This window comes from Agelaius phoeniceus, chromosome 9, assembly GCF_051311805.1.
Source record: "Agelaius phoeniceus isolate bAgePho1 chromosome 9, bAgePho1.hap1, whole genome shotgun sequence".
NCBI lineage: Eukaryota > Metazoa > Chordata > Aves > Passeriformes > Icteridae > Agelaius > Agelaius phoeniceus.
In genome coordinates, this window is record NC_135273.1 from 16,664,192 (window position 1) to 16,690,718 (window position 26,527).

The 26,527-nt window shown below is 39.0% G+C and overlaps 1 protein-coding gene across 4 annotated transcripts in view; it reads right to left on the bottom strand.

Annotated features, from left to right (window-relative positions):
* PCGF5 (polycomb group ring finger 5) overlaps positions 1-26,177 on the bottom strand; it is a 65,258-nt gene extending 39,081 nt beyond the window's left edge. The window contains exons 1-3 of one of the 4 annotated variants that reach the window (XM_077183069.1): positions 25,780-26,177; positions 15,890-16,000; positions 10,865-10,935 (exon numbers count right to left, since the gene is read on the bottom strand). The gene's annotated coding sequence lies outside the window, so the exon portion shown is untranslated. The remainder of the gene's footprint in view (positions 1-10,864; positions 10,936-15,889; positions 16,001-25,779) is intronic. The other 3 variants (XM_077183073.1, XM_077183070.1, XM_077183072.1) reach the window with 3 other exon arrangements.
* Positions 26,178-26,527: the final 350 nt, after the last annotated feature.

Below are 26,527 nucleotides of genomic sequence, written 5' to 3' on the forward strand. Positions count from 1 at the left end.
CTGGACACAGCACTCCACATGTCACTTCATCAGTGCTGCACCACAGACAGGAAAATCCACCTCCCTCAAACTGCAGGCAACCTAGTTAAAACTACTGCATACTTACTCAGGTAGGAAGAAGAGTTCACATATAACCACCTGGGATCTCTAATTTCCAGTGTTAAATTCCCAATCAAGCAGAACATTATCTAGAATAGAACACTAACTGGGTTGGCAGGACCTTTGGACATCATCTGGCCTAATGCCTTTGCTCAAAGCAGGTCTAATGTTAAAGTTAATTCAGATTGCTCACAGCTTCATCCAAAGAAAGTCTGAGTATATGTAAGGATGGCAATTATACAAACTCTCTAGGCAACTTGTCTCAACCCCTGACTATCCTCATTGTGAATTAATTTATTTAGGTTCAGTTGGAATTTTCCTTTCTCCATCTTGTACACTTTCTCATATATATGAGTAATTTACTAGCAGCAAGTAAACTTAACTCTTACTGCCATTATCCAAGTCTTTGCCATAATCTTGGGATGATGTGACATATTTCTTTGCTTTTTAGGCAAATAGTAGTAACATTGTTTATCATATAAAATTAGTAGTATGCTCAGAGTGAAAACTGCCTTTGATTTGATAGAAAACAATAGGAATCAGGCTACTCTTATCCCCATCAGTTACTGATGAAAATGATCAGCAATGAGATTTTGCATTTCTACCAATAGGGTTTTTCTTCATCCTCACTAAGCTCTCTATAAGAAGCCATATATTAGCACATAATAGCACTTCTGGGATATGTATAGCATTTCTTAATGCTTACTCTTCTTTTATAGCCTAAAGTAAAGTAGCAAAGCAGGTTGCAAAATGCCAACATCTGTATTATTAGGCCATTGACAAATACATAAACAAGAAAAGTGCATTCAAGAAATACTTCAAGTGAAAGGTAAAATTGTGTCACACAGTGTTCCAACTGTGTTGAACTAAATTCCAGGAACTTTTTAAAAGTAAGAGAAATCGTAAAGTAAGTTCCTACAGACTTTATAATAATTGGCTGCTAGTAAAAAAGAGAGAATCAAACAAGTGACTCCAGCAGGGGAAAGATGAGCAGATCTGTATTGTTAAACATTTCCTTAGCACACTGAAACACTGGTCAGCCATAGCACACACTGTCTCTTGCCAGCTAGGGAACCAGAAAACAAGAAACAAGGTCATAGCAGTGGGAGAGGGAGATTGCCAGTGCAAGGGAAAAAAACCTCTGAAACAAAAATTGACTAGAAATTGTCACAAGCATGAAGACAATTTAACTTCAGTCACTTGTATGCAGAGGTTGAAGGGAAAAAATATCTGGTTTAGAACATATTATTAGCTGACCATTAAACATATTGAGGGAAGATCTTGTGACAAGTTTTACATACCTCCCTGGAAACAGCAAATTCAAGAACTGTGATTATAGGCTTCAGAGGTATTGCAAGTACAAAAATAACAATCTATCTCAGCAGAATCCAAACTTTTCAGCTAAAAGCAGCTGTAGATTTAAGTGTGATGGGCATATTTTAAAAAGGTATTTATTTTCCTTCTGTTTCCTTGATTATTTTGTCACTATTCTGGATTTTTATTTTGAAGAATAGGCATGATTACATATCTCAGACACAAATATATTCAGAAGCTTCCCAGAGGAAGTGAGACAAACTTAGAAAATTTTACAGGCCAAATGGTCTGTTCAGTTACCCCAGTGTCCAGTGTGTGAACTGTGATCAGCTGTTGCTTTCTGGTTTGTTTGGGTTTTTTAAAGCACACTGCAGGTAAAAACAGCCCAGTAGCCAAGCTGATCCTTCATGTGCAAATAACCTAATTGACATTATTTTGGCTTTAAAGGCAAATACTCTTTGTTATAGTATAAACTTTGTATTGTGCCACAACACAAGTGGTACATTGGTTTGGCTTTTTCTTCCCCCTATAGGTAATTGATTTTTGGTGAAGTGGGGTTAGCCTTTGAAGCATCAGAGACTGCTCACAGGGGGTGATAGAGTTTTGGTGGTTTACAAGATAAAAAACCAAGATGCTTCTGTACCTCCATTTGTCTGTGTGCTTGGTTAAAAACCAGTCATCTGTGGTGGAGTTAGGATCTCTGAGCAACTGAAATACTGGTGGTATTCTCAGCCTCTCCTGGATTTATCTCATGGCACGCTGACTTCCATGCACTTCACTCTGCTGTGCTACATCTCCTTCACCTTTTTATAGGGTATTGGAAACAAATATTTTGTGGTTCTTAGCATGTTCTGTAGGCTGCAAGGGAGCAGGCATTATTTCAGAGTTGCCTGATTGTGGAGACCCACAGGGTGACCAAAGTAGTCTTTTACAGTCCTGTGCTTTATATAAATTTCTAGCAGTTCTGTATAAGCACAGAATCTAGCAAGTCTGTGTAATTACAGCAAGTAATGGTGGTGTGTTTTGGTAACATCTTAAAGAACATCTTAAAGAAGATACATAATTTGAAACAATTACCTTGGTTCTTAATCAGGCGTTCTCCTTGCACCACGAACATCTTGCATCATCAGAATTACATTTTTGTTCTCCAGTCATTTACTTCACTTCTACTGAAGAGTTTATTAGACTGTCTCTGAATTATTGGAAATCCCACTTGTGTTGCCATTTCTGTTATTATATAATCTCCAATACTTCTTAACTACTTTACCTGTTGCTATCTGATTATATGCTTCTGCCACTTCAGTTTCCTTTTACACTGCTCTCTACAATAGTATCACCTGCTTATTCTGAGGCTTCTCCAGAGAAAATCTGCTCTGCAATTAATGCTACTTCAAGTCTCCCTGCTACTCCATAATGGAAAAAAATAAACCAATCAGTGATACTCAGAGCTACATTATCAGAAAAATTCCAGTGGTGTACTCATGCACAGAGCAGCCCAATACAGCTGTTGTCTGCATGGGCAAGACTATGTCTCCTTCATAGACTTCCAGGATCTGTAGGTCACAGAGCAAACACTTGGCCAATTTGATGTATGCTTCCTTCCAGGGGAAATGTATTTCTATAACAGTATGAACGTAGGTTTCAAGTTTGCTAATGAAGTCACAACATAGTCTATGCTTTTTCACAAGACATCCTAATGGATACTTGCTATAATTCTATTACTTTAAAAAAAAAATCCTTGTTTCTGTAAATAATATATATCCTCTTTCATTCTATACTGCATTGTACACATATATTATATAAAAATACCAATTATAGATAATATTTTTCCCCTCAAATTATCAAAGCCACTTACATCAATATATACAGCTCAGCTAAACAATAACCTCAAGTCTTCAAATAGTTTTATTCTCATCTCTCAATTTCCATGAAATTAAAAGACAAATGAAAACAATGAAAACAAACTGTAAGAAGCCTCCAGTGACTCCTACTAAAACTGTTACCAACAGATTTTGTTTCTTACAGTTGAAAACTGGCAAGAATGCAAATCAAATTGTATCACACATGTCAAACAGCTTCACAATTATGCAATCAACTTGCACTGCAAATTAAAAACAAGACTTGCTACTAGCTCTTAAGTCAAAACAAATTTAAAACGTCAATAAGCTCAGCAAAAGCAATCCTCAACAAAATCTACTCATGACTGTTATGATGGCAGAACCAGAAAACAAACAGGCTTGAAGGGAGATAGAAAAGTAGCAACCAAATTGCCTCATCTTTTACAAGACAAATTAAGGATATTCACAATGTCTTAGGGAGCTAACTACTCTATTTCAATCGATTTTCAACAGGAGTTCTCTTTGCCGCTCTCTCAAGAATAAAACCTTTAAATTGGTAACACAATGTTGGGTGGACTCCATTTCATTTGAACTGCATGGGACTTATTCATGGGAACTGCCACTTTGTCAGCCCATTGAAACAGTCAGCTTTGCCTGAGAAAACCTAACACAGACACCTGTGCATTCAAATTGTAAAACAGAGAATGTTTCTTCTGGATAAACAAAGAGAAAATTGGGAGCAGACCAAGATACCAAGCTTCACATCCTCCTATGATCTTTTCTGACATCAATTTAACATATATATGTATACAGAGAGTCAAGGTCTGTGCAGCAACATGTTCCATGTGATCCTGTCCATCTAATCATATGACTAAAGTCACTGTGGAATTTGGTCTACTGAGTTAGATAAAAAACCTTCCATAAGAAAAAGCAAAAATAAAGGCTCTTTAGGTATTTTAGATGTTTTTAACAGTTCACATTAACAAATGAGAGTCCCTGCATGTAATATTTCACTGAAAGCATCATCTTGAAATTCTAATACTTTTTATCCACTATACTAATGGTAACAATTAAAAACTGATACATTTAGTTGATTCTTCATGTGAATAATGTGCTAGTTTTGAGGAGAGACAAACTCAGGATTCTAGCCAGAACCTATTCTCAAGTGAGCAATCAACCCATAACTTGGCATCATCTGCCAGTTCTGCAGTGACATTAGCTTAGGAAGTTGACTGGTTGTTTGTCCAACCTTAGTTCCATGACTGCATGAAACTAAAGAAGTTTGTATAAATGGTGTCAGCATGTGACATTATCATAAGGGAGTTTTCTAAAGAAAAGATGCATAAAACAATTCTCAAGTATGCAAAATAAGCTTGATATTGTTTTTGCAATTACAAAATCCTGGCCTTCAGACTCTGCCTGCATGTAAACAGCATATTCTTGATTCATGTGCATTTAATTAGAATGAACACAAAAACAACCAAAAACTCAGAGACCACGTTTACCATCCCTGCATCTTGAACTTCCTCTTGCAGTACTTGGAAGTCTGGATTTAGTGCAGTGCTAATGAGATCATGTAGCTCATTCTCACATTTTGAACTTGCCCAGTCTCATCAACTAGGCATGATTGTGAACTACTTGGCTACAAAATTCTGAAGGAAGAAAATGTTGGTGAGAAATGTAGCTAATACTTCAGGACATTACATGCTTTTGAGTCTAAAATGCATACCAGTACAGGAAAAGCCCTTCTAGAAATCAAGATGCTTGAATACAACAAAATAATACCTGTTTTGGTCCTTAAATATATAATAGCACTTAATGAAAACATCTAACAAATGTACAAATTGGATCATTGTATTAAGAATCCTGTTTTGTATACATAGAAACAGATCTTAATTTCCTCCTCACAAAGAATCACAATCTTACTAAAATCACTAAACTCCCCTGCAGGGATATCTATACTTACATGGCAGGTTAACTCTATGTTATATCTTTAGGCCTGGATTGTGTAAACATTGCTATCTTGCTTCACTATGCATGCCCAGAGTCCATGCAAGCCTACAGTGCTTATTAAAATTGTGACTATCAGTTTTCATCAAGCTTTAATCTGGAAATTCATGCAGGAATGTACAGATATATGTAACAGTCACCTCCTTATATTGTAAAAAAGGTGTGTAAGCAGAGAGAATGCATCATTCTTTACTTTTGTTTCATACCTCACTGCTATTTCTAATCTGTGTTGCAAGAGTTCCAAATTCTACAGTGACTGTCAAACACGAAGAGATTTATCACAGATATAACAGCTCCTCTTCAGATTACCAGCTGACTTTTCACTGTATCAACACACTTGAAAAAGCACAAACATACCCCAAACATTTTTACTTGCAAAATTTTTCACATTTTGTAATGAACTGAGCTCCCATAAATGTTAAATACATTTAAAGAATGGTTTTCCAAAGCAAATGACAAACTATGCTAAAGATATCCAATTTCTGACCTTTCTACATTACTACAATCTGTATGCATTTTACTGAGTTTTTTTAGATGTGACTATTTTCTTCAGTGCTCTAATAACTTTAGGTTCTAGAGACATGAAGCTAGAAGGTTTTACTTATCAATTTATATGGCAAATCTCACTCCATTCCCTAATCTAATATCCTTGGGAAGCTTTTAAGAGGAAAAGGCATAATACTCTTAAAATTATTTCCCTTTATCACAAATGCATAGATGGGAATATGAAATTTTGACAAGGAATTTGGCTTATGAGAACTTGTTGATACATGTAACACATAGTCTGCTCCTATCATCATCATGCTGTCTATTTAATAATTCACAGTTAAATACAAGACCTCAGTTGTCACAGCTCAGTAGGAATAAAATTAAGGAGATTTACATTTTTCCTGCTGAGAAATATGGAATTCTGTCTAATGTTTTATCCTGTGTCTTTTAAACTTGTCAGAAACAGTGGTGCCATCATAACCCTCCATCAGTCAGGAACTAAAATATGTATTTGAGGGCTGTGTCTTCCATTATGCATCAACTTTCCAAATTCCTGACAGAAACCATTGTTACAAAATATGTCTAAAACAGAATTTCAAACATAGAATAGCAATTCACAGTTTTACCTGATATATTTAAAATCTATTGTACAATTTTGTTCATTGCATTTGTTTCTCTTAACATTTGTACCAGTGAACCATTTGTACTTTTACCCTGCCGTTTTCTTTATATATCAGTTAATAGTACAAAAAACTCAAGAACAGCTGAAAACTTAAGATGAGGTACTAAAACTGGTTTCTTATAATCCTATTTTATGTTAATGTCCCTCAGTCAATAAGGAATGCTAATGAATTTCAGTAGAGAGACTCAAAAATACTCCTGAAAAGTAATGCTTTTGGTGCAATTAATGTGGTGCTAACAAAACCACCTAACAAAGACAGCCTTAACAAAGAGAAATGGAAAGTGTACTGGTTTGTTGAAGATAGATTGCATCCAGTCACTTTTTTAAAGATGGAAAAATAACTCCATAGTTTGTCTGGATTTTAGGAACACCTGTCCAAATCTTTACATACAATTTTCACTCAGTACAAAGTCCATTTTACTATGTTTGTTAGAGCAAACATTCTTGCTATGAACATGACCTCTCAATGGTGTTATTTTCCAAACCACTGTCACTGATTTACACAGGAGCCAATTTAAATGGCACTTAGTGGCCAAAGAATTAAACTTGTAACTGTGGGAAACAGTAAAGGTAAGTGGAGCCTCCATCACTGAAAACTTTCAAAACCAAACTGGGTAAGGTCATGAGCAATCTCATCTGTTGATCCCACTTTCAGTAGGGGACATGGAATAGATGAGCTCCAGAGATCCTTTCCAAGCTCAGTGATTCAGGGGTGCTGTGAAATACTAATCAGAATTACTCAACAGGTCAGGAATATGTTCATTTCATGCAGTTTTAGGCTACCTGCAAACAGAAAGTGTATAAGGTGTAAGTCCCCCCAGCTGAGTCTGAGCTGTATCAGAGGTGAATGCCATGGGTTCTGGTCTCACACCATGACTTTGGTCTCTCCTGAGACCTGGGGTTACCTGGGACACACCCAAGCCTGCACTGCCTCTGTCACCTCCTTGTCTACATCACCCATTGGGATCCACCGTGCTGAGCATCATAATGTCAGCTAAACAAAACCCACTGGGTTCTCCTAAAGATCAGTACAGACTGGTATCAGATTGCACTGCAGCTTTGTGTCCATTCCCATTTGCTCCATGACAAGTCTAAAAATTTCAATTATGAAAAAGCTACTAATTTAAGGACAAAACTACCATTATAGTAAGCTTATAGTAAGCTTCCTGGAATAGTGCATAACAGCAAAATACACAGTCCTGTTAAACTGGGTGAATGGCTGCTTTGCATGGCCCAACTTCCCCCTTTTTTCCCCTCATTCAAGTTTTTTCTATTTCTCATGTCCCTTCTGCATTGCCCTGCTTCTGTGGGTTGCTCCATTTCTTAGAGGCACTACATTTTAACTCAAAATCTGATGAAAAAATGTAGCTTCCTGAGAAATAATTGTGTTTTCAAAATAGTATAGCTTTGGGGTAGAGATGTTATTTAGCAGTCTAAATTCTTCTTGAAGAGGAAAACTCTATAATCTCAAATTGCAGATGTCCTTTCACAGTACAGAATTCTACCCAATCAACTAAGTTTTATATTCAGGTCACTACTTGTGTGTGACAACACCTAAAACCCAACTGTCCTAGAGGAGACTGCCATTCCAGAAGTGGGTAATTCAGGCTGGAAATGGGCTCTCTGTAGAGTGTGGCTCAGGATGAGAATGAGGGTAGCCAAATTTAGGGTCCAGGCTATATATTATCACAATCCAGCTCTAGGGAAATCTGGGCACAACTCCATGGACTCAAGCTTTAATTAGGTCTGTTTTCTGCTTTTCTAAAAGCACCAAGGAAATCATACACCTTGGGAATTCTGGGGCAACTGTCAGCTAGCACTGCCCAGTAAAAGAGCTCTGTTGAGCAAAACAGCCACAGAGGTGTGTGCCTTTTGGTCTTCTGTGCACAAAGGAAGAGCCTGTGTATTTTGGGGCAGAGAGGGCCAAGGGAAGACAGAGGATGTAAAATTCTTGCCTCTACAAGAAAATAAATCAGAAGAAAATCTAAAGGTTGACTGCAGTATTTAGTAAAGGAGTAAGACAAAAGCTGTAAGAAAGAAAATAATTTGTTTTTTGAAAGGGAAAAGCAGATCCATTCTTTGAACTAGCTAACCCCATTAATAACAGAAGTGAGCAGATATATCAGCATCATCTAGTCACACAAGCTCCAGGGCAAGCTGGGTCCCATTTACTGAAACACCTGACAGTATTTTTAGTGGTATTTAACAAAACTGGCTAGATTACATTTAGGGCAAATATATCCAAATATATCCATTTAGCTAATACCTTCAGCTGCAGTGGAAACATACCCTTTTGAGAGTCCATCTGCTCTAAAAAATCTACAATATAAACTGTGTTAAGGAAAGGATGCATTACTGAGCCTGTTTTACATAAAGACTAAAATATTTCTAGCTGTTTCCTAATAATTTTTGATGTCAGCAACACAGGAAGACATGACTGCCTAGGAATTAAACCTCCAACTCCCAAATTCCAATACAATGTGTTAATCACAACATTAGTCTTCATCTGAATGTTAATTTGACATGCATTTAAACCAGACAGCTAATCTCTGAGGTGAGATATTTTATTTTAAAAAAATGGCCTACAAAAATAGCCTATGAACATTTAGCCTACATTTTGGCTCATACTGCTATTGATACCAGCTCCTGAAAATAGTCTAGATATTGGCAGATAGTTTTAGAACAGGATTGGTAAAAAATTAAGAGTTAAGTCTCAAATTTTCAGCATATGGAGGCAAGTAGAACATTTTGCAAGATGCAATATTTGAAGATAAAAAGCTGGATTCTTCAGAACTTCATGCCTTATATAGTGTATTTATAGATACAAAATTTTATATGCTTGCAACTGAAACAGAACTTTTTTTTTAATTGCATTTTTGAATTTGGTTTTAAGCAAGAGCAAATGATCACTTGAGATGGCTAAGATTCAGACCCATCAACTCATCTTTTTCATATTAACAAACATCTCATGAACATGAATATTGCTGTTTACACAGCCTAATCCCACACAATACCATCATTACTTCCTGAAACAAGTTATTTTTATGTCTCTATGATGTATTTAAATGTACTTTTACCTTGGCTGTGATGAAGAGATTGTTTGTTAATACACATCTAGAGCTGATATAGTGTTTTACAGCTATAAATGACTTACTAAAAAGGAAATAAAAATGCACAGTTATGCTCATTTACAAAGCAGCAGTTAATATTAATAATCACTGAAACAGAAATTCTGTCTCGTTTTATGTTTGTAATTAACTGAAAGAATTTTTGCTTGGAAATAGAAGAATACTATGTTACAAATTCACTCTACAGTGAGGTTTAAATATAATATCTCCATCATTGCAGTGTTTGCAGTGTGGTTAGAAATGTGCTTGTAAACTATTCCCATTCCACACACACACAAGTACCACAATCTCCCAATAACCAGGGGTGAAGACATCAAATAAAGGATACCACCAGTGCCCTCAGTGCATTGATAACTGGGAGAACAAAATGTCACTCCTTCTAACTCCTGTGATTCTTATGTGAGAAAATTCCAGTGCATTGTCTAACACAAGTGTGCTGGAAGCCTGTGGACTATTCAGAATCAAAGTGGTCCTCTGGTCTACTGCTCTGCTGCACTTCTCAGTCCTAAAGCCACAAAGATGCCATTATAGTCCCAGAGGTGTTTTGTTATGTTTGTTTAGGTTGTGATCACTGCACAAGCAGAAATTGCTCATTTGAGACTGCCAAATTTGTGTTCTTTTTCTAGTCCCTTCCTCAGACTTCCCAAGCCCAGGATGGTTAGACACTGTAAGTATCTTCTATTCTGTCTAAAGTACTTCCAATACTTCATAAGCTCTCAAGCAAATTCTCTACTTCACCATGGAGTCAGGGACTCACTTCACTAGCATGTGAGCAGAGGTCAAGAAAGAATAAAGAATAAAGTTTTCACACAATATTCAAACATTGTTATGTAAAGAAAACTACTCACATGAGGAACACTAGACTGCTTACATCCCTATGGACTCTGTGTCAACAAAAATAACAGTACTCTTTTTTCTCTCTATTCCCAAAACAGCGCTCAGAGTAAACCTGCAAAACTCAGTAGATTCCAGCAAAAAATTCAGTTCCACCAGACTAATGCCAAATATGATATTTCAGATCTCATTTCTCTAAAAAAGGAATGCATTGTGTTAGACAGGAGTAGGCACAAACATAAGATATTCAGTCAAAACATCCAAAAGGCTCCTGCACAGGAAAATTGATACTCTAGCAGAGAAAGATGAGGATTATGTAATGCACACAACTGTATAAGTAGTCTGTTTTCTGCAGTGAGAGGAATGAAACAGAGTACCTGCTGACCTAAATACAAACTTTTGTCCAAGACAAACATAAATTCTTATTTTTCAACTCTTGAGCAACTTCAATGGGATACACAAATACGTACCTTGAATATCTTTTTGTGCAGATTTCCTTCTCAGTCAGAGTTAGAAATATTCATCTCCCACACCATGTGACCTATGAAATGTGTTCAAAAGCACTAAGGTTATCTATAAAATACTGTGTTCCTCCTTCCTGAAAAATGTTTTGTTATTCAGATGGTCTCTATGGCTTCTTAGAGCTTAAGTCTCAAATGCTTCTTAAGTCCTCCTGCTAAACAACTGTACTGGGCCTGGCTAGGACAGAATTAACTTTCTTCCCAGCAGCTCATATGGTCTTTTAGTTACCTGCCCAAAACAGAGCTGACAGCACAGTAAGGTTCAGCCTATTGCTGGGCAGTGCTTGGTCAGCACACAGCCCTTGTCTCTTTCTCACTCCCGCCACAGTGAAGGTGCAGGAGAGGATACAACCAGATGATCTGAACTGAGCAGGGAGATATTTCATGCCATGTAACACCACACTCAGTCATGATAAGGAAAAACAGGGGCCTTAGGGATGTTAGCTGTCATTTCCTTGGAGCTGAATGTTCATCAGTCCTCTTGAAGGATGTGGACAGTAACTTTTTGCCCCACTTGCTTTCTTTCCTTCCTCTCATCTTTCATCTATCCTTCACTTTATAAACTTTAAAACTTTTTTTTTACCTCAACCCACAAATTTGCTTATTTTTTCTCTTCCCTCATCTCACAGGGGCTTGGGGTGAGTGAGTGAACAATTTGTGGTGCTTAGCTGCCCACTTAATCCACAAAAACAACATAATAAACAAAAGGAATGATTTCCCACCTTTCTGTTGTGCTGCCTGGTGATGTATGAGTAGGTACTGGGTGTTTATGCACACTTGTGACTAAGCCTGTATTTGTGTTACAAGCAGATATAGGCTGTCCCATTTCTCCATGGCCAGATGCAGATGGGCATGGCATGACATGACCAACATCTCTGAGGGATGCAAAGAATGCAGGAGTGGGCTGGGTGCCAGATGAAGTCCTTACCTAGGCAGCATCCAGCTCAGTTTCTAGTTTGCCTATAGGTCAATTAGCATAATGAGAATAATTTTGTGTAATGCTATACATTGATTATGAGTTGTCAACATAAATGCTGCCAATGGACTTGCCCCAAACTAAACACAAAAATTCTACCAAAACATAGCTATGAACTGCACATGCTTCTCACCCAGGGGAGAGGATGTGTGAAAAGATTGTGACAGATGTTAGGGACATTGTTTACATTGCAGGAAGATGTTTCATTTCTATGGTAATAAATACTTTACAAGAAGTCATACAGATTTATGGCATAATCTCAGATATTTATATCAAGTTATTAAATATTTTTAAGACTGGGAATATACTAGATACAAATGATAGTATTTTTGGGTGTCATCCCACTAAATACTTTTATGAATTGCTTTTACTGTAATTCATAGAAAGGTACCATTTGTATTACTGAATATTTTTAATGTCCTCTCACTGAGCACTAAAATGCTGTATTACGTCAAAAATAAAAAAACACTTTGCATTAAATTTTCATTCATAAATTTTATGGGTAAAATAGAAATCCAATGTAGAGTCTAAGTTAGAAGTCATTGCAAGCAATTTTCCCTACTGACTTTAGGGGATTTGAACCTGTGGCTTTTGACTCTTAAAATAAACACTGCATTACTGTCACATATGAAAAATATTATGAATAGTGAAGAACTACTTTAATCTACTTCTTGGAGCACACTGAGAATCTCCTAAAGGGGATTAAAGATTACTGCACATCTGAAGTAAAGCTCTATCTTGCATACCACTGAAATATTGTAAAAAGATGGCTTAAAGAATGTGGTTATTAACAGGAATATTTATTGATCATAACAAAATATTTCTTTTGTGTCAGTGGTCTGAAAAAAATTGCCACAATGAAGAGAAGGAGCCTTAAAGATAGGAATCCTGACTTCTTATGGCTCCTAAGAATATGCTAGTTTAATTTACACAACATACACCCCTGTGTTACTTTAGGGAAGCTGGGCATACAATTCCACACAATATTTATTTCCTCTAACATTTTAAAAATAAATATGAGCCATTCAATCGAGTCTGATTTTCTTCTTTCTGAAAGAATTCTGGAATGCTGATCTTGGACCATTCTGCACCTTAGCTGGTTTGTTTTTATTAATGGTTAAAACAACACATCTTTTCTAGGTTTATTTTTAAATAACATAAAAATATAAATGGAGAAGGATTTAATACCGAACAAACAAGGAACAGTATTTTTACAGAAAACTTCATGGCTAAGCAGATGTCTAACCTACTTTGAGACCAACATGTTATGCAAATACAGTACACAGCTCTCTCTTGTATCCCAGGGCTATCTTTTGCAGACCAGCTGTTGCTTTACTTTGCACATACTTTTTGAATACTACTCATCGAAAAAGAACATAAAAGACCATTTAGAACTTAGGTAGTCAGGTATTTTACAAGGGACCCTATCATGACTTTATAAAGTGCTGACAAACCACACTAGATGTGTTGTACTTTGAAAATGTCTCACCTGATTAATGTCATCCTGCTGTCTTTTTGTTATAGATGTCTCTGTTCTGCTTTTTCTGAAATAGCAATCTGAATTCTGGAGAATTTCAGGTAATTGTGCGAAGAACTCTCTGCCAGGACTGTGTGCAATTAAACTTCCAAAAGTTACAGCAAAGACTGCAGAACCTTTACAGTAATAATTATCAAGTAAAAAAAGGCCAATTATCTAATCTGAGTTGCACTAAAAATATTTTCTCCTGTAGTTCAACAGATTATTTTGATTAAAGCATCCTTCTTAATTTTCCATTGTAAAGAGTGATCTACAAAAATCGTCACTGGTTTCAAATGTTAAAAAAATTTAAAAATACTTAATAGTAGTCTGAATTACTCTGGTTTTTATTACCTCATTTGCTAATATACAGTAATTTGATTTTCTTTTAATCAGCTAGACTGAATAACCTGGTTTTGAACAGGACTTACCTTATCTCAAATGTTTCCATTTAGTTCATGAAAGATAATATCAAGAGATGGTTTGATTACTGTCTGGAAGTGCCACCTTAGCTTTACTTTTACTAAGCTGTGCCCCCAGTCATCCATGATAAAGCATGTATGCCAAGAACTCTATCTTTTTTTTAGGTTTTCTCTACAGAACTTTCAAGATTTCTGCATCCTTCTTGATGTGCAATTGCCAGAATCAAGTTCAGAATGAGTGATGATCACAGCATTAAAAACCACTGAATCAATTTAATTCAACAACTGTTTGATATTCCCCTTGCCCATTCATCTAAGACTACCTTCATTCTTTTGTGCCCCCTTGACACTGGCAGCTGATTATACCATGACCCTTCAAAACTCCTTTAGAAGTCTGTGCTTTGTGAGGGACGAATGAGGCACTCTGTAAACAGAACCTACAAATAGTTCCTACATAGTGATTTCTCTTTGCTATTTTTCCTATTCTTCTATTTTATTATCTTAGATCTTAGCTCTGGAATATGCACATGGAAGTGTATAAGACTTCTATTTGAACTCGTCTGATGTCAGGGAGCTTAATTACATTTATATGGAATATATCAATTTTAGAATTACTCCCTTGTGATATTTTCTGCTGTTTCCCTCATGAACAGCTGAACACTGCAGACTTATTTCTGCAGTTTTAAGTGTGGAAGGACATGAAAGCTTAGCCTTCCCCATTTTCATTGTTTTGCTTCCACCTTCTTTATGATGCTTTTTTGATTCATAATTAAGCTGACTCTAACATTTGAATCAAATGTCTGTTGTAGAGAAATCATGATTACATTATTGTAAGGAAAGTCCCATATTATGTTTCCATTTCAATTCTACCGAAGCATTGCTCATTACTCAAGGGTCTGTGTCATCTTGTTAAACTAATTTTTTCATGAGTTTCTCCTCTCCCTGCTCCCTGTTCTTTTTTCTGGCTGCATTGAACACAAAACTAACAAACTTCTGGTAGCAGCACTCTACACCAGGTGAAGTTGGCACTTAGAAACAGTGAGATCATGGCTTGAATTGCAGTGCAGTGGGTACTGAACAGGTGTTTTTATGCAAGGACACCTTGGACATAGGCCTGGAAAACGTACACAGAGACCTTCCAGTCTTCTGTCTTGCAATTTCAAAGACAAACGTTTTGAAATTGTACCAGAAAGTTCATCTACATAAGATTAAAAATAATCAAGCCATTTCTCTGGGATTAGGTGACTGATTCCACTCACTAAACTTTTAGTCTGATGAGTCTTTACATAGCACAATTCTGGAAATAATTAAAGGTAAAAAAATTATGTAATTTTAGTGGAAGTGAAAAAAGAGCAATTAAGGTTTTCTAAATTTAAATAAAATTTATTGGGTTTAAACCATCTGATTTTAAATGAAAGACCCTTTTTCTTGCTTTGTGCAAATTCACAGATTTAAATTTAGAACTTCTGCAATAAGTATAAGGGATTAAAATTGTGGGCCCTTAAATTAGCAGGAATGCTTGCTAGTGCCTTCAGTGAAAACAGAGGCAGAAATAGACCAAGGTATTTTCTAGGTGAATAATGATACAGCTTTAAATGTGTGCAATATTTCAACATTTTCAGTGTTAAAAAAATGAATTGTCTTTTGATTTTATATTGTAGAGACTGGAGAATGCATCTCAAGTAGTATTTAGAAATGGTTTTCCTTCCTACATCTTAAGGAAGAAAATAAAATCATACTCAAAACATTTTCAATAGTGGCAAAAAATCTAGCACTAGAAAGTTGATCTGACTTTTTGGCTAGTTTCCATACAAAAAAAGTTTTCTTACATAGAAGATACTTCATTTGGTTAAAGGATGAAACATATCTTTGTGGATACCATGTACAACAGAGCAGGAGCTATGCTAGTGAGAACCCATTGAAACATAGTTTTTCTAGTAAAAAGTGATCTTTGCTAGCTCAATGAACTATTTTACATGCTATAATCTATGCTAAGCAGGGTTTGTCTTGCAGGGCAGATAGTGACCTGAATTCCAAGAAGAATATTTAGAATTTCATACCAGAACTTGAACTCTAGATTCTTCTCAACAATCCTTCTGTGATTTCTTTTCAGCATACACAGGTTTCTTCTTATTCCAAAATTTATCTTCTACTTGGATTTTGATCAGTTCCTTGTGTTTGTGAAACAAGAAGGAACATGCAAAGAAAAGAAAAAAAGACAATGAAAAAACACAGCTCTGAATAGGAAGCCTTGCTAACTCAGAAGTGTTGCAGAGAAAAGCACAAGCATGAGACCCAAGAAACAAATGATGTAAGCATATGCTTACATAGACAGCAACTCCAGCCCCACTCCCCTTTCCCCCCCTCCAATGAAAATATTCAGCATCTACTTGCTTACAGGAATACAACTCCAAAGAAGACTCTTAATAAGTCCAGTAATGTCTGGTGCAGGTAATTGCAATGCAGTTCACTCCTGCAGGGACATCCTAACTATGAAGGTACTGCAAAGATCTGATCTACTGCCTTTCCTCTAGAGAAGGAATACAGCCTAAACATCTCCTCCTGCACGTATATTCTGAGCAAATAAAAGCACAAGTTGTAAAAGAGATTATTTTCAAAGGCTTTTTCCTGTGTTAGTATCACTCAAAAAAGTTCTGAAGTTCCTGGTCATATTACAGTGATTAATTTTGGTACATAGGACAAGAGCAGCACAGTCAGCAGTTGGATTTCCATGCCCTGTTTAACTTAAATGGAATCACTGCTTTCCTTGTATTTGGTGTAGGTCCAGAGACTGAAGCCTGCAGAGCTGGTGACTTCCAAGGGAACATTGCTCACAGTACCATGATAAAATGAACAACAATGGAACATCAGGTTTTCTAGTCACTATTTAAAACCTGTGCAGCCCACAAAACACTTAGAAAAAAAGGTGGTCAGAAAGAAGTGATTATAGTTCAGCAGTTCAATTATCTTGTGAGATGCAATGTAACACTTTATGCAACACCACTGTCCAGTATCTGAATGAATGATCACAATCATTAATGCCAATGTTCTACCACTCTTACAGCAACACCACACTGAGCTGTCAGATCTACTCTAACCTACAAAGAGCTCCTGTAAAACAAACTTCTGAGGCTTCACTCAATACAGGATGCTCAGCAATGTTTATGCTTTTCTGACTGGTAGCAAAGTACAGGAATCAACACTTAAGTGTCAATTGCAACTTTCAAGGAATGTGAGGGTTTATTGAAGTGAACAATATAAATTTCACCTACTCCAATAAGCAATAACATCATATTCACTGATGCATAAGAGAAGGCTCTGCATTGTCCAGGTTCAAGTATTGTGGGCTTCTTTCTATTGTCCTAAACTTACACTAGTTCTTCCCTAAACTCTGCCTTTCTTCATGCAAATTCCACATTCAGAACTCTTCCACAGGATCACTACCACAGCTTCATAAAAAACACTTTCTTTAATGAAGTATTTTTAATGAATCTTGTTTGTTTTAAAGACAAGAAAAGTTGCAAGATGGTTCTACTAGCAGCAAGATATGTCTGTGTTGGAAGCTGACTAGAAACCATATTCTAGTCAGGATTCTGTTCAGGGTAAAACCTAATGGTGTTACCATGGCACTGAGCCACAGCTAATATACTCTGTTTTTATATTACACTAAACATAAGCAGATATCTTCTCAGTTTCTTCAAGCTCGGGCAGCAGGAGCTTACATATGTTTAAAAATTACACAGATGCACCTCAATGCATAATTCCTTTAAGAACTAAAAGAGCACCTTTGTACTTCCAAGCAGCACACCCAAGCATGTTATGGAAAAATATACCTGAATGACTAATGTCTCTCCCTGAACTCAATTTGTCCATTATATTCCTTTGTTTAAATACTCAACCTTTAGACAAAACCAATCTCTTATATATATCCATGAGGCCAAACTCAACAGAATTCCATACCTAAATGGGCCCTGCTGAGATCATTATAACTTCAGTAAAAAATACAGACTTCAAAAGAATTGCAGAGAAAAAAATCTGCGCCTTTGCACATATGTGAACTACAGCATTGGTTTTAATATTATATTTACTACCAAAAAAAATGGTATAAAAGACAGTTACACCCTTTTTTAGTATTGTACTCCCAGGTGTTTGATATCACACACAGTTATACTCACTCACTCCTCCAGTATTTCAGTAGTGCTCCCCAAATAGTAATAAAAGAATATTCTCCACAACCTATTCAACAAGACAACTCTGTAAGCCATAATTTACAGATACAGAAAAGGGAGACAGAGACGTCTAAGTCCAAACTGTCTCATGTACTCTTTATTTCCATACACCTGATGTTCAAAGGTTCAGCTTATCAGGACACTCAGGACTGAGTAAATAGCTTTGTTTCACACAATTTTGATTGTACTGGTGATGTCAAAACAAGGGCAAATTTGGCTGCATGTGTCTCACATCTGTTAAAAATGAAAGGCCATCTGTGAACCCCTGACCTATATTACCTACCCGGCAAAAAATAGTAATTTAGTATCCAAGACACGCAGATACTCCAAGGCAGTATTCACTTCCCTGAGCTGACTATCCTTTGTCTTCCTGCAACATTCCTCTTGTGCCCATTCTACACTCGCCTGCAGGTGATAAGGGGGTGCTGAGGAGAAAGCCTTTTAAGAACAAAGTGAGGAGTACTACAATGGATAAATTACAGTCACACCAACAACCTAAAATAAGAAATGTCCTAACATTTTGGCCCTTTAGCTATATTAGAACAGTTTAATTTTTGTACTTAATCATTCCCAAAATACAGGAATTCTCTGCTGAGTTACTATGGCTCCATGCAGTCTAAGCTGTCAGCAGTTTGACTTCTGCACCTGTCAAACAGACTTCACCTTTGTGAATAAACAGAATCAATACCAAGCCAGAAAGCACTGAAGTGAAGAGAGGTTCTTTGCTTGTTCTCTCTGCTGTTCAAGGAAGAACAAAGAAAGGGAAAGTTCTACTCAATGACTTGGCTACAGATACTGTCTTTGGAAAATGTCATGGGCAAACTCCCACCAGCCTCACCTAAGAACATTTTTAAACATAGATTATTTTTTTCAAAGGCTTATACTTAGATCAAACACTTCTATTTTCACAAGAACAGGAAAAAATACATTTATAATACAAGGGCAATAATTAAATCAAATTTGAGGTCCTGGCTTAATGAAAAGGTTACCAAAACCATTTTTACACTCGGCAAAATGACCACTACTCCCTAATCTTGTTCTTGGAATTATTTAATAACTGACAATTTTATAAGCAATTCAAGGCAAGGTCTATGGTGACTTAACTAAAGTAAGTACAAGGAGTACTTGTGGTTACTCTGTCTACAGGCATATTCAGTACTGGCATAAAGTCAAGTGGATAAACTGAAGCTAGAGTTACAACAGTTTCCATCAGCTAAAGCTAATGTTTCAAATTATTTGTATTTTTATGGATTCTTCCTTTGATTCATGAGAGTCAAGACACTTCCATTGAAAACATCCAGTAGAAATTACATGGTAAGTAGCTATCATCCCTTGTAAAAAATTTCAGTCAGCATATTACCTGTCAGTGTTCTCTCATATTACCCACCCACTCCAAAAGATGGAAGCTATAAATCCAAAAGTCCAATGTTTGGCAGATGTTTGCAAATGTTCTTTATTTATCAGACATGCTTGAGAAATCTAGGTGTAAAACAGCTGGATGGGAGGAGTTGGGAGGGTTCTCTTCTGCCAAGAAAGAAGTCAGATGCAGAGTTTGTATCTCATAGTCCAGAACCACAAAACACCAAACTTGCTCCAGCAGCTCTTGTCCATGTGACACAAACACACTGCCAGTGCAGAGCCTAGCAAGCATCCAAGAAAGGAAGACAAGAGATTACCCTCAGTAAATATTAGAGAACTGTTTTCTTCATGTATGCTGTTCTATTTAGGCTATTCTCTCAATGTTACACACATATTAGCAAAGACTTCCAGTGCCAGAATGAAACCCCCACTTCTTAGTCCTGATCACCAAGTCAAATGTGGAAATGAGGGTTCACAGATCTTCTGGATATCAAAAATAATAGACTTAACTGGAGATACTGTCTTTAGTGTGTTGTGACACTCCAGCTAAGGCCTTCAGTGTTCTGGTGGGAATGATCCATTTTCTTTCTGCCCAGGACAGAGCACTACCTCAGAATTTCTAACCATACTAATGTCCCCTTTTTTATGTAGGTGATAACCACGCTTTTCATCCAATGAGCTATTTCATTGCCATAACTGAAACAAACTTAGGGCAACTGTTCCAAATTTGGCCTAAACTTATGGTTAGATGAACAGCAGAGCTGATCTAACCAACCAAAAAGAAGGGGAGCACCACTTTGGAGCTTGTTGATCGATCTGTAAGTCCATTTAATAGTCTAGAGCAGCAGAAAACTTCTCTCTAGTTTCTTGGTGGTTTAGTTAAACCTAATCTGTTTGGGGGTTTAATGACTGCCAGGGCTCAGAGAGCATAAGCCATAGCAGCAGCACTTCCCTTGTTCTAAGCAGTGGCTGTAGATGTCTTCTGGAACTGCAGCCCTGGTTTATTGTTTGCTGCTATTGCTCAAAACCTGAAGAAGAGTTTGCATGCCCAACATGGTTTGTGTGGTTTTCCCTATTGTACCAGTGGATGTACCTAAAGCTGCTACACCTGGAGAAGCCAGATGTTAAAGTAAAGCTCCTTTGTTACAAGTCTCACTGGTTTCACCCAGCTTCACAATAAATAAACTGAAAGAGCTTCTCTGAAATTAATGGTAATTTTGAATTGGAGATTAATCCCACGTAAACTTACATTTTAAATTTTCAGCAATAAATACATAAGAGTTACACATCAAGAGAAGATTTTAAACACTAGCCTGTGTAAAGCACCAACTGTCACTGAATACATAATTTCAAGTAAATCTATTTCCTATCTCTGATCACTATCCACACAAAAAAACCTCATTTGTACTTTTAGTAAATATGTATTTGGGATGAAAGCATTAAAATTTACTTTATCTATGATATATCAAAAGAGTTAAGATGGAAAGCTGAAAAATATTGGTTTGATTAAGCAGCTCTTCAAAATCACTTTGTATGCAGGGAAATTCTACAGCCAGAATCAACCAAGAATACTTACTCAAAATATCATTTATATCATATAAAGGATCTTTTGTCTCTGCCGCTAGTACTGATGATTCTTCAAAAAAGTAAACAACAATTTTATAAAACCATGAAAGAAAGAAACATCTTTAACTTCATTCAATACACATATTGGCTATTTAAGAGATCATCTGAAAGAACTGTGTTTTCATGATGAAATTAATCAAGAGTCTGGTTTCTTACATATTCCATTCTTCTTCTTAAGGAAGGAAATAAATATAATCACATTTGCTTTAATCAGTGGTGACACTTCTCTAAGAACCTTTCAAGACTTTTATCTCAAGATCTACTACTTTTTTTGTGGCAGAGAGAATATCTCTCTCTGTCTGATCTGATTAGTGGTAACCAGCACTGAAATCTATCTCCAGAATACTTAAAATGTGGATTTCCTTACTTTAAGGTAGTTTGTTTATATACAAAGACTTTAATAGATGTAACACAATGCAAAATGTCAGACTGAATTACAGGAGGTTCCCCAAGAGCTTGTATTTCAAAAACTAAGCTGCCACAACAGGTGAGCAAAACAAGTGTAGGGTGGAGTTTGAAAGATGGGAATAACAAACTGGATGTGAGGGATTTTACAGCAATTACAAACTGGGGCTCTCCCTGCTGCTATCAGATTGTACTCACAGATTCAGCTCACAGAAAGTAATTCTGTAACACTGCCATCAATATCATGCATGTAATGACAATCACAGCCATGAATCAGGAGAATATCACTGCTCACCATTTAGGTCTCACTGCTATTCTTGCTACATCTCCACTGGTATGTTGTGTGTGGGAAGGGTTCTTTCTGATAAGAATTGCCGTGGAACACAAAGTGGTTTTCCTCCTTGTGGAAGAACCTATGCTGAAGCTGAGCAAAGGAGCCAGGAAAGGCATTCCCTGTTTGCAGTGTGGATACCTGCTCTCCAGCACTCATTGCTCCATCTCCACTGTGCCCTCTCTAAAACAATGAGCAGCAACTCAAGTGCCAGTGAAGACTTGGTGTGGGAAGGCAGTTCTTGGACCACTACAGACTGCAGCAACTTGGAGCTCTCTGTGATGCACCAGCCACTGACACAACAGAATCTCAAGGAAGTGAAGATCCTCCCAATAACTGTTATTCTCATCTTTGATCTCTTCTGAGAAAGTAAGTTTACTTGTCTTTTCCTGGTTAGATCTTTCATGAAAATAGGAATATTATGCCAAATCAGCAGGCTACTTTCTTAATTCCTTTCAAATCTCAAAACATACATAAACCAACGGCAAACAAAATTATTCTATTACAGGAAAAAAAATGACCAATGCACAGCAGTAAATGAACAGTTTGGTTAGCTGTTAGGAAAGCTACTGACATATGCATGAATTTCACTATTAATAATTGAATAAATTGTTTCAGTTTAGGTAACCAGTCAAAATTATTTGTTTCACAAGTAAGAACTAATAGTGACAGCTATTGAGACCATAGTGCTCAAGTAACACTTTCATTCCAGAAGTGGCTCACACTTGACAGTGAACAATTTCTGGTTTATAAGCAGTAATCCAGATAAGGACAGCAACACTTATATTTCCCATGGACACACATTGAGACAGACACTGACTCGTCACAGCCTGATGGAACTGGCTGCCAGTGCTACACTTGATCTGCTCATTACAGGCTTCAGTCTCAAACCCTGTCAAGCTGTTATTTTTCATGGCACTACATCTACTGGAAAAGTTTAAAGATAAAACCACAATAATCAGGAAAATGAGCTTCATTGTAAGAAATGTTTAAGGCACTACCCACCATCACTCAAAAGATATAGCTACAACACTGATACAGGATCAACTTTGTTTCTTTATCTTTCAAATATTTAGTCTAATAATAGAAATAAAACTTTTTCCCAGATAACTGCAACAATTTTTTTTACCTGAGGATTTGGGGAACAAACAACCCCAAGCTAAGGTGTACTTGGTGCAAAGTTTTCAACAGTTGAAGAAAGGATTCCCCTTTTCAACACCAGCAGTATGTCTTTCTATGGGAAATGATTAAAACTTTGCCTGGGACTATGATACTTGTTTAAAAGCGTCTTTACAGCCAAAACTACAAAAAGGAACTAATCTTTTGGGTGATTTCTTTTTTCCTCACTGGGATGTTCTAATTCAGATAGCTGGAAGAACATATAAAGATGCTGTTGGCACCATTCTTTCAAAAGGTCATGGTAAGAACAATTCCTATGTATCCCCAACTTGGCAAAAACAAGATACAAAGTTCAGACACTTCACTTTTATCTGCACTGCCTTCCACTTTTCTCTAAGTTCTTCTGTGCATTCCACAGTAACTTGCTTATCAGTCCTAAAAAGGGAGCTGCACAGGAGCAACTTTAAACCAATACATTTTTATCTAACTTTATTTTGCAAATTCTGCAGGCTTAGAAGTGAAACCTAGAATTTTTCATTTCCACTTTAAATCCTAGAGTGTTCATAGAGCAGGGAAAACCAGCTAGAGCAGAGTGGTAAGTCCACTTTCAGTATTACCTCCTTTACTGCTTTCAGCTGAGTTCTGGGCACATAGAATGCCCCACACACTATGTTTTTATCTTCTTTTTAAGGAAATTAAATAAATAAGGATGAATGCTATTTGATTGTTGAATGAAATGCACAACTAAACCAGTATTTTTCCTGTTTTTTAACCTGACCTCCCAGCATACCTAAGAGATTCTCTATTACAGTGCTTTCACTGTCACGTGCAGTCTAAGCTTGGTTAACACTTCAGAATTTCTGACAGGGAGATGTTAAAATCCACGCAACGAACCCTGAAGTAATACAATTTCCCCACACTTTACTGCTCTAATCCTCTAATTAATACTATGAGGTGCCAGTGCATAGTTCTAGACAAACAAAAATGATAACATGTCCTTTTGCCCCAGCAGTGACAAACAGCAAAGCAATCCTTTCTGTTCCCACGTGGAGACTGGTGAGAGGTACAAAACACAGGCAGTGTGATAAGGGACACCTGATGCTACAGAAAACAGAATCGCTTACTAGCAGGACATGCAAAGACTTTCACACAGTCATACTGGAAATCCAGCTGGTTGGATGTGTGAAGCACTACCTCCCCACTAGAAGCAGTGACTTCGTTTCTTCACAGTGGCAGGTATGCCGAGAACAAAAAAAAGAAAAATTAATCTTGTAAAATTCATAGTTCTGCCTCTGTACAGGAAGAGAAGAATGTGTCCCAAAACGGTGGAGGATGAAAAATCCACTTTGGAAGCAAGCTGCAGTTGAAAGGACAACTATATATAGGATCCAGATCTATCCCATTTTAAACACCAACAGGCAAGAGGACCAGGAACAGAAGTCTATCTAGGTACAACTCCAACATGTTTATTAAATCAACTAGCTTAGCTTTTAAAAATACATATTTATGGTTTTTTTTACTTCAACAGAGACTATTTTTGCTTAAAAAAACTAAGCAAAACAAAACCCAGATTAAAAGCATCTGGGATCTGTCTCTGGCTTGAGGGTATGGACATAGTGTGATGCTACTTTTAGGTATTATTGTTTAAATTTTACTTGAAATTAATACACTTTGAATAACACAGTAACTTAATTCTTACCATTTACACCCTCCTTTTAACTATTTGGCTAAAATAATGGGTAACAAGTTGGTAACTGAAAGAGGTTACCATTTAACCACTGAGCCAGAAAAACTGCACTTGAATGGTGCAAAACTTTCACAGTTCACAAACCAGCCGCAGGAAACTGCTGGGTTTCTGAGCATTGTCTGTACTTCTGACATCCCATTGCGCGTCAGAAACTGACACCAACCTTTCACTATCTACCGTAACAACCGTGCTCCCTCTCAGTTGTGTATGTGAGATGATTCACTTGCTTTTATTTCAGGGAACTGATGATTCATTCAATCGTCTCCAGATCATATTAATCTACTAAACATGCACATAAAGGAAGCAAAAATCAAGTTCTTAAACTTTTTTTTATGCTCGCATGTTTATTTTTTTCTTTGAGAGAGAATAAAAGCAATTAAACATGGGAGACGAACCAGGACAGGTTACGTTTCTGCTCAAAGGCAAGGTTTGGGGAACACACCCAACCCACGTGTAAAACGAGCAGCCGTATTCCAGCGGCGGACTGCGAGCGGAGGGGAGCTCCCGTCCCCTCCCGGCCGCTCCGGGCCGGGGCCGCTCGCTCTGCTCCGGTACCTGGAGCGGGCAAGGCGCGGCGGACCGGTGCGTTCCCCCCTCCGCCACACCGAGGGCTTGTGCCTCTCCTCCTCCGGTGACATCTTACATAATAAGCCGAGCTAATCACGCCGGAAGCGAGCCAAACCGCCACGGAGCATCAGCGGGGATAACTACCCGCGAGAGGAGATGCTCGGACCGGCACCCGCTCCTCGCTCACCGCCCGCCCCGGCGCCTTGCTAGAAAAATCCTCGCCGGGGCGGCAGCGGCTCCCGCAGCAGGCGCCAGACGCGGAGCCCTCGCTCGTCCCCCGCCGCGCTGCGCGCCGTCTCCCCAGGAAGCCGCCTGCATCGCGAACGGCATCAGCCTCTGCCGAGCCTCTCCCGAGCGCTCCCAGCCCCGCCGCCCTGCCCGGCCGCCGCCGGCTCCCCTCTCAGCGCCGAACTGGAGGAGAAAGTTACTCGGCGGCGGCCCGGCGTCCGCCGCTGCCGCAGTTCAAGAGCAATGTCACGTTCAACAACTTGTTATGACACATGATCCCCCCCGCACTCATCCGCACCTCGCCGCCGCCTGCCCGGCGGCCCCCAGCGGGCCCCTTACCTTCCCCTGCAGAGGCCACGGGCACCCGCGGGCGTGTGCGGGAGTGGGTGCGTGTGGCAGCGCGGGCGGCGCCGGCTGGGCGGGCGGGCGGGGGAGGGGAGGGCGGCGGAGCGGCGGGAACGCGCCTCGCCGGACTTGTCAGCGGGCGGGGGCGGCTGCGGGGCGGCGCGGGGAGCGGCGCGGAGGGGAGCGCGGGGGGCGGAGGAGTTCCCGGGGCTTGTTTACGCATTGCCGCCCGCCCGGTGCAGGCGCTGCACTCTCTGATTGGACACAAACTGGGGCACAGCCCGGCTCGGGCGCTGCCGCCCCGGGGGCCCCCGGCGCCGCTCGGCCGCCGGTGGAGCCCCCGCCGGGCTGCGGGGCTCGGGGCCGCCGGTGCCCCGCGGGCTCTGCCGGCTCCCGCCGCCCGCCCGCCCGCCCTCGGACGCTGCCCAGCCGCCGCCCCCGCGCATGCCCGGCGCGCCGGCGGGCCCGGGACGCGCATGCGTCCTGCGCGTGCCCGCTGAGGCGGAGGGGCCGGCGCGGAGCCGCTGCCCGGCCGGTGCCAGCGGGAGCGCGGCCGGGGCGCTCCGCGTTGTCCTTGGCGGGGCGGGGACGGGACCGGCGGAGCCGCCCCCGCAGGCGCTGGTTATGTAACCGGGGGGTGTCTCTGGCGGCCCCGCGCCACCGCCCCTGTCAGCGGTAGCGCCTCGGGAGGAGGGGCTGCCGCTCGGTGCTCCCGTGGCTCCGTTTCCCGAGCGGGGAGCTG